This window comes from Triticum dicoccoides, chromosome 5A (assembly GCF_002162155.2).
Source record: "Triticum dicoccoides isolate Atlit2015 ecotype Zavitan chromosome 5A, WEW_v2.0, whole genome shotgun sequence".
NCBI lineage: Eukaryota > Viridiplantae > Streptophyta > Magnoliopsida > Poales > Poaceae > Triticum > Triticum dicoccoides.
Genome location: NC_041388.1, coordinates 657,470,008 through 657,480,694, shown reverse-complemented (window position 1 = coordinate 657,480,694; position 10,687 = coordinate 657,470,008). Strand labels below are relative to the sequence as shown.

General features: G+C 41.3%; 1 pseudogene; it reads right to left on the bottom strand.

Annotated features, from left to right (window-relative positions):
* Positions 1-7,088: 7,088 nt before the first annotated feature.
* LOC119300344 overlaps positions 7,089-10,687 on the bottom strand; it is a 37,135-nt pseudogene continuing 33,536 nt past the window's right edge.

Below are 10,687 nucleotides of genomic sequence, written 5' to 3'. Positions count from 1 at the left end.
GGGGGGGGGGGCTATGTCATTATTATTTTTTGGACCATAGCAAATTTTACTAAAGCAATCCATGGTATTTTTTCCTCTATTTTTTCGAGCATGGCAAAATTTTCCATAGCATAACAAAAACTAGGCTTTATTAGTTACAACAAAAAACAAAACTAGGACTTCTATTTTGTTTCGCTACTGGGTTTTACTTTTCCTTTTTATTTTCTACAAAAAAAGGCTTGTACGGGCAATGAGGGAGGGTGTTCCAGGAGTGGGGTTCTCCCGTCGAACAAATCCATTCAATGGATCTCCCCTCCCCCGGTAGCGAACGGGATGATCGCCCCATGGAGACAACAAGTATGACGTTCGTGCCATATTGGGGTCTTTTTATATAGGTCTTTTTTTCTTTTGAAAAGAAAAAATTACCCTGGCCACTACATCAAGATCATACATGCAGTCATCTTTATTAATTTATTCATCTGAGACTGGGAAAATAAATACAAAGATTAATCCAAAAACCACCTTCGATGCGAACAAAGTTGCTACACCTACAAAACATAAATATGTGCCCTAACCGCATCAACGGACACCATCTAATTCAGTGGCCTCAAGAAGCCGCCCGCCTAGCAAGCTAAGAGTGCCAACTGGTCTAGGCTTCCCATGACACACACCGCATGCGCACACTCGAGGATCCACCGCCATCATCTTCCGCCATCCCATCTTCAGGAGGAATCATTCCATAGGTCTTGTCATGCCCATCTACCGTCGACGTCACCATGATGTCAGACAAACGACACCAACTTGCATGTGCCCATTAAACCACGTCCAACGTTGAGACTCCACTGTTTCACGCCGCTGAGACCCTGTTGGGAACGTAGTATTTCAAAAAAAATCCTACGATCACGCAAGATCTATCTAGGAGAAGCATAGCAACGAGCGGGGAGAATATGTCCACGTACCCTCGTAGACCGAAAGCGGAAGCGTTTAGTAACGCGGTTGATGTAGTCAAACGTTTTCGCGATCAAACCGATCAAGTACTGAACGCACGGCACCTCCACAATCTGCACACGTTCAGCTCGGTGACGTCCCTCGAACTCTTGATCCAGTTGAGGCCGAGGGAGAGTTTTGTCAGTATGATGGCGTGGTGACGGTGATGATGAAGTTACCGGCGCAGGGCTTCGCCTAAGCACTACGACAATATGACCGAGGTGTAAAATTGTGGAGGGGGGCACCGCACACGGCTAAAGATTAACTTGTGTGTCTATGTGGTGTCCCCTTGCCACGTATATAAAGGAGGGAGAGGGAGAGGCAGTCGGCCCTATGGGGGCGCGCCAAGATGTGGAGTCCTACTAGGACTCCCTAGTCCTAGTAGGATTCCACCTCCCACACAGAGTAGGAAAGGGGGGCCCTTCTCCTAGTCCCAATCGGCCTCCTGCCCTAGGGGGGCTCACCAGCCCCTTGTGCGCAGGTGTGCTTCCCTCTTATGGCCCATAAGGCCCATAACTTCTACCGGGGGGGTCCAATAACCTCCTGGTACTCCGGAAAAATGCCTGAATCTCTGGAACCACTTCGATGTACAAATGCAACCTTTCAATATATAAATCTTTACCTCTCGACCATTTTGAGACTTCTCGTCATATCCATGAACTCACCCGGGACTCCGAACAAACTTCGGTTCATCAAATCACATAACTCATAATACAAATCGTCATCGAACGTTAAGCGTGCAGACCCTACGGGTTCGAGAACTATGCAGACATGACCAAGACACATCTCCCGTCAATAACCAATAGCGTAACCTAGATGCTCATGTTGGCTCCTACATATTCTACGAAGATCTTTATCGGTCAAACCGCATAATGATACGTCTCCAACGTATCTATAATTTTTTATTGTTCCATGTTGTTTTATTATCAATCTTGGATGTTTTTATAATCATTTTATAGTCATTTACATCATTTTTTGGTACTAACCTATTGACATAGTACCCAGTGCGAGTTCTTATTTTTTCCATGTTTTTTACATCGCAGGAAATCAATATCAAACTGAGTCCAAATGGCACGAATTTTTACGATGATTTTTTATGGGCCAAAAGGAAGCAGATGGGCTCTGGTTGCACCTGGGGGTGCCCCGAGGGGGGCACAACCCACCAGGGCGCGCCAGGACCCCGACGCGCCCCCGTGGGTTGTGCCCACCTCGGGTGCCCCCAGACCGCCTCTTTGCTCTATAAATACCCAAATATTCCCAAAATCCTAGGGGAGTCGATGAAATATTTATCCAGCCGCCGCAGAGTCCAGAATCACCAGATCCAATCTAGACACCATCACGGAGAGGTTCACCACCTCCATTGGTGCCTCTCCGATGATGCGTGAGTAGTTCTTTGTAGACCTTCGGGGTCCGTAGTTAGTAGCTAGATGACTTCATCTCTCTCTCTCTCTCTTGATCCTCAATACAATGGTCTCTTAGAGATCCATATGATGTAACTCTGTTTGCGATGTGTTTGTTGGGATCGATGAACTTCGAGTTTATGATCAGATCTATGTTTTTATATCCATGAAAGTATTTGAGTTTCTTTGATCTCTTTATGTGTGATCTCTTATAGCCTCGTATTTCTTCTCCGGTATTTGGGTTTTGTCTGGCCAACTTGATCTATTTATCTTACAATGGGAAGAGGTGCCCGGTAGTGGGTTCGATCTTACGGTGCTTGATCCTGGTGACAGAAAGGGGACCGACACGTATGTATCGTTGCTACTAAGGATAAAAAGACGAGATCTATATCTACCGCCATATAGACAAACGGATCTTGTCTATATCATGTCATCGTTCTTATTGCATTACTCCTTTTTCCATGAACTTAATACACTAGATGCATGCTGGATAGCGATCGATGTGTGGAGTAATAGTAGTAGATGCAGGCAGGAGCCGGTCTACTAATCTTGGACGTGATGCCTATGTAATGATCATTGCCTGGATATCGTCATAATTATTTGAAGTTCTATCAATTGCCCAACAGTAATTTGTTTACCCACCATTTGCTATTTTTCTTGAGAGAAGCCACTAGTGAAACCTACGGCCCCTGGGTCTTATTTCTCATATATTTGCCTTTGCGATCTACTTTTTCCTTGCTTTTATTTTCAGATCTATTAAACCAAAAATCCAAAAATACTTTGCTACACTTTATTTGATTTGTGATCTATTTATCCAATCTATTACAATATTTTTACCATCACACACCAATTTCTGGCGCCGTTACCCGAAAGGGATTGACAACCCCTTTAACACGTCGGGTTGTGAGGTGTTGTTATTTGTGTGCATGTGTTGTTTACGTTGTGTTGCTTGGTTCTCCTACTGGTTCGCTACCTTGGTTTCATAACTGAGGGAAATACTCTACCGTCGCTATGCTACATCATCCCTCCCTCTCCGAAGAAATACCGATGTAGTTCCAGCTGCCATCAAGGAGAATTTCTGACGCCGATGCCGGGGAGCACCAAGTCAAGATAATCTCCCGTCAACGTGCCTTTTGGCGCCATTGCCGGGAAGGATCTTCAACATAACCAGGTTCCTAATCACAAATCTCATCTCCTTACAATTTACATTATTTGCCATTTGCCTCTCGTTTTCCTCTCCCCCACTTCACAAAAAAATTGCCGTTTTATTCACCTTATTTTTCTTTTGCCTTTTTCTCATCAGATCTCATGTTTGTTTGTGTTGCCATGTGCCTTCTATTTGCTAGCATCTTCGCTTGCTAAAAAACTATTGATATGGAGCCTCATCCACTTGCTAATCTTTTCAAAAGATCCAATTATGATGAACCTATTGCTAGTAAATTGAGTTCACTGGATCATCTTTATGAAGTTTTGCTTGAGATTTATGAATCTGAAAATTGTGATGAAGTGTTAAACGAAGGAATTTATGAAGTGATTCATGATAGCTCCTTGAATGAAAAGGATGATTGCAATGATTTTACTATAAATTCTATTAATGTCAATTGTGCAATTAATATGCAAAACCCCAAGCTTGGGGATGCTAATTTTGCTATGCCTACTACTTTTTGCAATGATCATGATTGGGGTGACTCTTCTTATGATCTTGAAAATTTATTTAAGCCTCATGATGGATATGTTTGCAATAATATTGAAAGTGGGTTTGTAAGAGTGTCAACTTTAGCTAAAAATAATCCCACTAATTTGGAAGAGTGTCAACATTGGATGCATGTGGATCATATAGAGAATATGTTTTGTGATAGCTATATTGTTGAATTTGAATATGATCCCACATATAATTATTGCGAGAGGAGGAAATATGGTTGTTGAAATTTTCTTGCTACTAAATTACCTCTCTTCATGTTGAGATTGTCTATGTTTTATTCTTCTTCCTTGCTTATGCTAGTCTTTGCTTGTTTTGATAATTTGTTTGCTTATAAAATGCCTATGCATAGGAAGTATGTTAGACTTAAATGTGTTTTCGCATGCTACATAATGCTCTCTTCGTGTTTCAGTTACTATCTTTCATGTACGCATCATTGAAATCTTATGCCTAGCCAAGGGCGTAAAACTATATCGCTTGTTGGGAGGCAACCCAATGAATAAATTTATTTTTGCTTTTTGCTTCCTGTTCTTGTGTGTTTACATAATTATGATACTGTTATGATTGTGTTTTTTATGTTTTAATTAGTGTTTGTGCCAAGTAAAGCTTTAGGATCTTCTTGAGCAATAGTTGTTTGATCTTGCTGGAAAAATAGAAAGTTTATGCTCATTAAATTAATTTTCATTTTTTACCAGAGAGCGATAAAATACCCATTCCACTTGCAGTAGATCAATATACAAATTCCTCAGGTCATCCCGATTTTTCAGAGTTTTTGGAATTACAGAAGTATTCGAAATAGTCAGATTGCTACATACTGCTCTGTTTTGACAGATTCTGTTTTCTTTGTGTTGTGTGCTTATTTTGATGGCTCTATGGTTTTCTTTGATGAGTTTTTGCCATAGAAAAGTTGGAATACAGTAGATATAATACAAAAATAAAATATGAATTGGTTTGATACAACACTTGTAGTAGTGGTTTATTATTCTTATACTAACGGATCTCACGAAGGCTTTGTTGAGTTTTGTGTGATTGAAGTTTTCAAGTTTTGGGTTATCTTACGATTGATGAAGGAAGGATGTAAGAGCCTAAGCTTGGGGATGCCCCGGCATCCCAAGCTATTATCCAAGAGTGAGAAACCAACTAAGCTTGGGGATGCCCCCGAGTGGCATCCCCGCTTTCTTCCAACAACTATCGGTATTTTACTCGAGACTATATTTTTATTCGTCACATGATATGTGTTTTGCTTTGAGTGTCTTGTATGATATGTGTCTTTGCTTGTTTTTTTGTGTTTTAAGTTATCAATCCTTGCTGGACACACCTATTTGAGAGAGCCAAAATTATGTCATGACTTGTTATAATTGTTCTCTATGCTCCACTTAAATCTTTTATGAGCTAGGACTTGCTCTAGTGCTTCACTTATATCTTTTTTGAGCACGGTGTGCTTAATATTTTTTGAAGAAATGCTCTCTTGCTTCACTTAGATTTGCTTGAGAGTTAGTAAAATTTTGAAGAAATTCTCTCTTGCTTCACTTAAATTATTTTGAGAGAAAGAAATTTTGTTATGCTCATGATCTTCACTTATATTTGTTTGAGCTTATGAAAAGCAACATATGAAAATTAGTGCCAAAGTGATAGATATCCAAGAAGGATAAAGTAAAGAAAATGTCATGAAGATCATTGGAGAAAATAAACTTGATTCTTAGTAATAGTTTTGAGATATGATGATGTGATATGTGAGTTATGTTGATGAGTAATTGTGCTCTAGTAAGAATATGGGTGTTAAGGTTTGTGATTCCCTATGCAAGTATGAAAGTCAATAGTCATGCAATGATAATTATATCCTACTTGTGGTGCATTATTTGGTGTTAATTATGCTTAATGCTTGCTTATGAGATTATTCGTTTCTTGGTTGGTCGCTTCCCAATATTTTGCTAGCCTTCATTTTGCACTAAGTATGACCTCTACTTGTTCATCCAAAATCCTTTAAACCAGTTTTGCCACATGAGTCCACTATATCTATCTATATGCGGTATTCTTTAACCGTTCTAAGCAAATTTGCATGTGCCATCTATAATTTTCAAAATAAACTTCTCTTTTGTGTGCTTGTTTCACTCGCGGAGCGGTGAGGGGTGGCTAATATTTTCCATGCTAGATGTGTTATTCTCAGGATGAGTGTTTATTCACTTGTCATTGCACGAGAGTAAGGCAAAGGTATTAGGGATGCCCAGTCCTGAAATGCAAAAAGAAATGAATTTACTTTATGTTGTCAAATAATAAATTCCTTGGAAAGTGTTGGTATGGAGGGCACCCGTGGATATGGTTAGCCATGGAAAGTGAAAGTTCTGGTGGAAAAGGGAATAAATTTATTTTCTATCTGGGAACCGCCTATGGCATATCTAGCATGGGAAGTGTTCGGAACTCTAAGTCGTTTTTGTTGGTGGGATGGATACACCTCCAAAAATGTTTTTATCTCAAATTTTTCGCTTTGAGCTCTAGCACCTCTACAAATCCCTACTTCCCTCTGCGAAGGGCCTATCTTTTAGTTTATGCAATTTTTATTTTGAAATTTGAGTCTCCATCTTCTCTTATAAAAAGAACCAACTAGGAGGCAATATGATTGTGCTCAAGTATTGGGTGTAGTTAATATTCGAGTGTGTTTCATGAATGGATCAATGTTTCATGAGTATTGGGTGTAGTTGATATTTTCAAAGGCACAGTTGCTTGTTGATATGCTTGAGTATCTAAATTATTATGTCAAAACTAGACTATTGCTTTGAATCACATAAAAATCCAAATGTCCATGCTATAAAAAAATAATATGATATGACTTGATGAACAACACTCCACATCAAAAATTCTGTTTTTATCACTTACCTACTCAAGACGAGTAGGAGTTAAGCTTGGGGATGCTGATATGTCTCCAACATATCTACAATTTTTGATTGTTCCATGCTGTTTTATTATCAATCTTGGATGTTTTATAATCATTTTATAGTCATTTTATATCATTTTTTGGTACTAACCTACTGACATAGTGCCCACTGCCATTTCATGTTTTTCCATGTTTTTACATCACAGGAAATCAATATCAAACGGGGTCCAAATGGCACGAAACTTTATGATGATTTTTTATGGGCCAAAAGGAAGCAGATGGGCCCTGGTTGCACCTAGGGGTGCCCCAAAGGGGGCACAACCCACCAGGGCGCCCTGGCGCGCCCCGGTGGGTTGTGCCCACCTCAGGTGCCCCTGAGACCGCCTCTTTGCTCTATAAATACCCAAATATTCCCAAAACCCTAGGAGAGTCGGCGAAATATTCATCCAGCCGCCGCAAAGGCCAGAATCACCAGATCCAATCTAGACACCATCACAGAGAGGTTCACCACCTCCATTGGTGCCTCTCCGATGATGCGTGAGTAGTTCTTTGTAGACCTTCGGGTCCGTAGTTAGTAGCTAGATGGTTTCATCTCTCTCTCTTGATCCTCAATACAATGGTCTCTTGGAGATCCATATGATGTAACTCTTTTTGCGGTGTGTTTGTTGGGATCGATAAACTTCGAGTTTATGATCCGATCTATGTTTTTATATCTATGAAAGTATTTGAGTTTCTTTGATCTCTTTTATGCATGATCTCTTATAGCCTCGTATTTCTTCTCCAATATCTGGGTTTTGTCTGGCCAACTTGATCTATTTATGTTGCAATGGTAAGAGGTGCCCTGTAGTGGGTTCGATCTTATGATGCTTGATCCCAGTGTCAGAAAGGGAACCGACATGTATGTATCGTTGCCACTAAGGATAAAAAGACGAGATCTATATCTACCGCCATATAGATAAACAGATCATGTCTACATCATGTCATCATTCTTATTGCATTACTCTGTTTTTCCATGAACTTAATACACTAGATGCATGCTGGATAGCGGTCGATGTGTGGAGTAATAACAGTAGATGCAGGCAAGAGTTGGTCTACTAATCTTGGACGTGATGCCTATGTAATGATCATTTCCTGGATACCGTCATAATTATTTGAAGTTATATCAATTGCCCAACAGTAATTTGTTTACCCATCGTTTGTTATTTTTCTTGAGAGAAGCCACTAGTGAAACCTACGGCCCCCGGGTCTTATTTCTCATATATTTGCCTTTGCGATCTACTTTTTCCTTGCTTTTATTTTCAGATCTATTAAACCAAAAATACTTTGCTGCACTTTATTTGATTTGCGATCTATTTATCCAATCTATTACAACCTTTTTACCGTCACACACCAATTTCTGGCGTCGTTACCCGAAAGGGATTGACAACCCCTTTAATACGTCGGGTTGTGAGGTGTTGTTATTTGTGTGTAGGTGTTGTTTACGTTGTGTTGCTTGGTTCTCCAACTGATTCGATACCTTGGTTTCTTAACTGAGGGAAATACTCTATCGTCGCTGTGCTACATCATCCCTCCCTCTCCGGGGAAATACCGACGTAGTTCCAGCTACCTTCACATAACAACGTACGTTGTTCCCTTTGTCATTGGTATGTTACTTGCCCGAAATTCGATTGTCGGTATCATCATACCTAGTTCAATCTTGTTACCGGCAAGTCTCTTTACTCGTTCTGTAATGCATCACACCGTAACTAACTCAATAGTCACATTGCTTGCAAGGCTTATAGTGATGTGCATTACCGAGAGGGCCCAGAGATATCTCTCCGAAACACGGAGTGACCAATCCTAATCTCGATCTATGTCAACTCAACAAACACCATCGGAGACACCTATAGAGCATCTTTATAATCACCCAGTTATGTTGTGACGTTTGATAGCACACTAAGTGTTCCTCTGGTATTCGGGAGTTGCATAATCTCATATTCATAGGAACATGTATAAGTCATGAAGAAAGCAATAGCAATAAACTAAACGATCATAGTGCTAAGCTAACAGATGGGTCTTGTTCATCACATCATTCTCTAATGATGTGATCCCGTTCATCAAATGACAACACATGTCTATGGCTAGGAAACTTAACCATCTTCGATTTATGAGCTAGTCAAGTAGAGGCATACCATGGACACTCTGTTTTGTCTATGTATTCACACATGTACTAAGTTTCCGGTTAATACAATTCTAGCATGAATAATAAACATTTATCATGATATAAGTGTTGGGGAACACAGTAATTTCAAAAAAATTCCTACGCACACACAAGATCATGGTGATGCATAGCAATGAGAGGGAAGAGTGTCATCCACGTACCGTTGTAGACTGTAAGTGGAAGCGTTATGACAATGCGGTTGATGTAGTTGTACGTCTTCACGATCGACCGATCCCTAGTACCGAACGTACGGCGCCTTCGCGATCTGCACACGTTCAGCTCGGTGACGTCTCGCGAACTCACGGTCCAGTAGAGCTTTGAGGGAGAGTTTTTTCAGCACGACGGCGTGATGACGGTGATGATGATGCTACCAGAACAGGGCTTCGCCTAAGCACCGCTACGATATAACCGAGGTGGATTATGGTGGAGGGGGCACCGCACACGGCTAAAAGATCAATGATCAACTTGTGTGTCCATGGGGTGCCCCCTCCTTCGTATATAAAGGAGTGGAGGAGGGGGAGGGCTGGCCCTCTCTATGGCATGCCCTGGGGGAGTACTACTCCCTCCGGGAGTAGGGTTCCCCCCTTTCCTAGTAGAAGTAGGAGCCCTTCCAAGTAGGAGTAGGAGAGGAAGGAAGGAGGAGAGAGGGAGGAAGGAAAGGGGGGCCGGCCCCCCTCCCAATGCGGATTGGGCTTGGGGCGCGCACCTCCCTCCTTTCCCTTCCCTCTCCTCTATTCCACTAAGGCCCAATAAGGCCCATATACTCCCCGGGGGGTTTCGGTAACCTCCCGGTACTCCGAAAAAATGCCCGAATCACTCAGAACCATTCCGATGTCCAAATATAGGCTTCCAATATATCGATCTTTACATCTCGACCATTTCGATACTCCTCGTCATGTCCGTGATCAAATCCGGGACTCCTAACTACCTTCGGTACATCAAAACACATAAACTCGTAATATCGATCATCACCGAATGTTAAGTGTGCGGACCCTACGGGTTTGAGAACTATGTAGACATGACCGATACTCAGCTCCGGTGAATAACCAATAGCGGAACCTGCATGCTCATATTGGTTCCTACATATTCTACGAAGATCTTTATCGGTCAAACCACATAACAGTATACGTTGTTCCCTTTGTCATCGGTATGTTACTTGCCCGAGATTCGATCGTCGGCATCTCAATACCTAGTTCAATCTCATTACCGGCAAGTCTCTTTACTCGTTCCGTAATGCTACATCCCATAACTAACTCATTAGCTACATTGCTTGCAAGGCTTATAGTGATGTGCATTATCGAGAGGGCCCAGAGATACCCCTCCGACAATCGGAGTGACAAATCCTAATCTTGATCCATGCCAACTCAACAAACACCATCAGAGACACCTGTAGAGCACCTTTATAATCACCCAGTTACGTTGTGATGTTTGCTAGCACACAAAGTGTTCCTCCGGTATTCGAGAGTTGCATGATCTCACAGTCATAGGAACATGTATAGTTATGGAAAAAGCAATAGCAACAAAACAAAACGATCATCGTGCTAAGATAA